Here is a 4,947-nt window from a genome sequence, read left to right as displayed (position 1 = left end):
ATGCCAAAGAATAATTAATTCATAACTTTTTAAATACTTACCATTATCCCCGTTTTCAGGATGAATAAAGTGAGACACCTCAAAGGTCGAGGATTGCCAAAATTAATGTTAATCAATGCCTGAAGTGAGTGAGGAGTTTTGCTTAATCCCGAATCTACCCACCAGAGCCCAAATGAGTGAGAATTCCTGCTGAATCTCCAGATGTAGTACAGCCCCCCCTTCCCCCTCAGACCCACCATGTGGACATTTTCTGAAAGCCACAATCTGATTAAAGTCAATGGGATTTTGGATTTTATTGTCCAAATGTATCAGTGAGCAGAGAACTCTGACTGACTATACTATAGTTGGACTCACCATGCCAGTGGACATTCTGCTAAAATTGCTCACATGCTGAGTTACAAGCTTGTATTTATTCCTTGTGTGTTACATGGGCATAGTGTAGCTTGACAAGGACAGAAGAAATGTTTTAAGAACTCCCTAACTAGTCTGAGACCCCTGTGAAACCACAACTCAATTAGTATATAGCTTACACTGCTGTGTTACATTGGCCATCTGAAAAAATTCACTTACTTCTATCACAGGCCTGTCTGCCAAGTCTCACACTGATTGAAATATCCCTCAGCGCCAACCAGTTCTCCCAGAGGCCAAGTTGAGCACTGACTTGAGCTCAGTGCCCCAGTAGCTATGTGTGAGCCTGGTGATGTCATAATGAAAGCTGTACCACAATCGCCATGACAACTAGGTGCTAACTCCTACCAGGGGAATATGTTGGGTCTTATGTATGTGTGCATCCTGCTTGGTCTGCCCAAGTTTTTGTGATTATCTTGCCCTCTCTAGCCCAGAAAGAGGATAAAAGCCCAAATGTTAAGGAGATCTGAGAGTGATGCTTCTTTCGTTCAAGTGACCGAGGCCCTTTTTTTGAATTTATGATCCTGAGAGCTTAGCACAGGGAGCATAAAGTACCTGGCTTCTGTTGTGTCTGTCTGCATTCAGCCTCCGATTTAGTAACATCTGGGACCGTAGTTAATTCTAGCGGAGTTTGGAAGAGGAGCTTGAGAATCAGGAGAGCTGGTTTCCCATTGTAGTTATGCTCCTGGTTGTCTGTGACTTGCCAAAGTTAATGAACAACCCTGCCCCAGGGATGGAATGGGGATAAAAGCACCTAGACTCTTCTTTTTAGGTAAAGCAGTGTGTTTTCATTCCTAGGATGCTTTGGGGAGGGCCAAATCATTATTTTGTGCTCTAGGGGTGCATTGAGAGCAGAGTTCAATTGATTTGGATCACTGGTGAGAAGTAGGGAGAGGGGTTTGGCCCAATCTATGAATCTTCTCTTAATTCTATTGATTACTTCAGAATTCCCAGTTCTCTCTCTGAGGTTTGACAGGTTCTTGTCCCAAGATCAGGCCTAGTATGATTAAAATTCCTATTTAGTTGGGAACCTGATGTGCACAGTTGCAACACTTACATTTTAGGAACCCTTCGCATTTACAGTAGTTAATACATTTAGCAAAGTCACAAACACTCTAACCCAGCAAGGTAGATAGAGGTGATACAGAATGTACATCTGAACATCCATATACTCACACCATCCTTGGAGAACAACCTGATATGCTAGCCATCACCTTCCTTATCATCACCAGTGGCTATCATCCTAGTATCTCCCAAGGGCTACATTTCTCTTTCCTCCTGCAGGCAGGCTGGGTAACAACTTTGATCATATGTTATGCTGATGCCACTATGTCCGATGTATATTCAGTGGGAGTTTCGTGCCTCTTCCTTATTTGAATGTCCTCGCTCTGCTCACGTTGGGTTGCCCTTCTCCTCTAGGTTAGTTTATTAACGATCTCAGCTTTTTGTAAGAGACATCAATTCGTTGCCATGGCACTGTTTTGGTCAGACTTCTGCAGATGTTCTATCCTAAGATATCCAAAAGCTGGTGTTAGCTCATGTTCGTGTGGGTCGCTGGTGTTGTTATGGACCGACTTCTCCTTCAAACTCTGTTCCCAGTTCCCCAAACTTAAGGGCAACCGTTCAGCCATTTATCTGAGCCAGACTTGGAAGGCTTCAAGCCTTATGCTAACTGCTGCAGCCAGTGTCTTGTAGGCTAGAAGCCTGTAGGTTCCTTTGTTACTGCCAATTAAAATAAATGCTAAAGCTGGTTCTATGGGCTACAAGAGGGAGAGTGAATTTCCTTTTTGTGATTGGGGTGAGTTTGGGGAGTTGGAGGTTGCTTTTTAGGAGTAATTTTTTTTTTTTTGGTGGGAGGAAGTTGAATTAGTTTTGTCTGTTTGGGTGATGATTTGGGTGTGGTTGCTAGGAGGCAATGGCATTGTCTTTTGTTACTCAGAGTGTAGGGCTGGGAGCTGAAATGGGTTTAATTGCTAGGACATGTTTGGCTTGCATTAGCCCCAAGAGAAACACACATGAAAAGCTTCGATAATAAAGCCTCTATAATCAAAGCCTCTACAATAAGCACGTTTTATGTCCTTTGGGGCAAATGCAAACCAAAAAGTTTGGGGATCCTTCGTTTGTTTAGGAAGTAGGGCTGTCAAGAAATTTTAAAAATTAGTTGCGATTAATTGCGGTGTTGAACAATAATAGAATACCATTCATTGAAATATTGTTGGATGTTTTCTACATTTTCAAATATATTGATTTCAGTTACAATGTAGAATACAAAGTGTGCAGTGCTCAGTTGATATTTTTCACATTTTCTAACAAATATTTGCACGGTAAACCCCAAAAGAAATAGTAATTTTCAATACCTCATACAAGTACTCCTACAAGTACTGTAGTACAATCTCTTTATCATGAAAGTTAAACGTGCAATGGCACCGTTGTAGCTGGCGTCGCAAGATAGTTACATGCCAGATGTGCTAAAGATTCATATGTGCCTTCATGCTTTGATCACCATTCCAGAGGACGTACATCCATACTGATGACGGGTTCTGCTCCATAATGATCCAAAGCAGTGAGGACTGGCGCATGCTCATTTTCACCTCCTGAGTCGATACCACCAGGAGAAGTTTGATTTTCTTTTTTGGTGGTTTGGGTTCTGTAGTTTTTGCATCGGTGTTGCTCTTGTAAGATTTCTGAAAGCATGCTCCACGCCTTGTCCCTCTCAGGTTTTGGAAGGCACTTCAGATTCTTCAACCTTGGGCTTGAGGTCTGTAGCTATCTTTAGAAATCTCACATTGGTACCTTCTTTGCATTTTGTCAAATCTGCAGTAAAAGTGTTCTTACAACGAACAACATGCTAGGTCACCATCCGAGACTGCTAGAACATGAAACATAGGGCAGAATGTGGGTAAAACAGAGAAGGAGACATACCATTCTCCCCCAAGGAGTTCAGTCACGAATTTAATTAAGACATCTTTTAAGGAGTGTCATCAGAATGAAACCATGTCCTCTGGAATGGTGGCTGAAACATGAAGGGGCATACAAATATTTCGGACATCTGGCACGTGACTATCTTGCTTGCCCGGCTACAACGGTGCCATGCAAATGCCCGTTCTCCCTTTCAGGTGACATTGTAAATAAGAAGTGGGCAGCATTATCTCCTTTCAATGTAAAAATACTACTTAGTCTTAGGGATTGGCTGAACAAGAAGTAGCACCATGTGGACGTGTCGGCTCTAAAGTTTTACATTGTTTTACTGTTGAGTGCAGTTATTTGTTGGAACATGCCTCTACACCTGTAAGGTGCACTTTCATGACAGAGATTGCACTAGAATACTTGTATGAGGTGAATTGAGAAATGCCATTTCTTTGCTTATCGTTTTACAGGGTACATATTTGTAATAAAAATATTAATAGAAGCAGCGTGCTGTAATCAAAATCAATCTATTTGAAAATGTAGAAAACATCCAAAATATTTAATAAATTTCAGTTGGTATTCTATTGTTCACGAGTGCGATTAAAACTGCGATTAATCACGATTTAATTTTTTTGAGTTAGGATACGAATTTCCTTAACAGCACACTAGGATCACCTAGTCCCAGCGGTTTATCTGGTATCATCTGGGTCGGACGTGTTCTTCTTTTACCTATAAAAGAAATAATGAAAAATCTTCTCACTTCTCTCGGGAGTCCAAACATTCGATTAACAACTAGGTACACAGTTATATTTGCAATTCTTTTCAGAATCTTCCTCCTATTACTTTAGTTGAGAGACGTGAAACCATTTTGATGCCCCCCTTTTCTATCTATCTATCGATCGACGATCAATCGATAGTGGGACTGGCTTTATTTTATCTGTCACTCTTGTGGGTGCAAGATCCATTTTAGTTTTATTCTCTTTTTTAATATTGATCACATTTCTCAGGGCTATTATATTAGTTTCTTCTTTCTTTTACCTAGTCTAGCCTAATGAATACATTTTCATTTTTAATTTGATATCTTTCACTTTCAATTGATTGTTAATTTGGGGTAATATTTCTTAACTAAACTAGTATCTCTTAACAATCCCAAATATTTTTTCTCAAGATGCTTCTGGAGCTGTAATGGTTGTGCTCTTTGTGTTTGTTGGTTGGGGTTTTTTTGTTTGGTTATTTTTTTTTTAAATAGGGGCACGGTATATTCTTGTTGTCCCGCTTTTATTCTCTGAATGCTTTGGTTAGTATACAAGGTACATACCTGTACCTATACATGACATTTTCTGTTTTAATTCTTATGTCACTAGGTTTTCTAACATGAAAACACACTTCCGTCTTCCAAATAAACAAAGGTTTTATCCCCTCCTAGTGTAAAAAGTAAATTACATTCCTCTTATTCATCAATACACATTGGATTTTTTACCAGTTTCTCATCCCTTGGTTTCACCTCAACTGCTAGAACAGGGCCTCATCCTCCTGATTGAACTAACCTCGTTATCTCTAGCTTGCTTCTGCTTGCATATATAAACCTGCCCCTGGAAATTTCCACCACTTGCATCTGAAGAAGTGGGTATT

This window comes from Mauremys reevesii, unplaced genomic scaffold (assembly GCF_016161935.1).
Source record: "Mauremys reevesii isolate NIE-2019 unplaced genomic scaffold, ASM1616193v1 Contig152, whole genome shotgun sequence".
Classification (NCBI taxonomy): domain Eukaryota; kingdom Metazoa; phylum Chordata; order Testudines; family Geoemydidae; genus Mauremys; species Mauremys reevesii.
The sequence above is the reverse complement of the archived record's forward strand: the minus strand, read 5'-3'. Positions refer to the sequence as shown.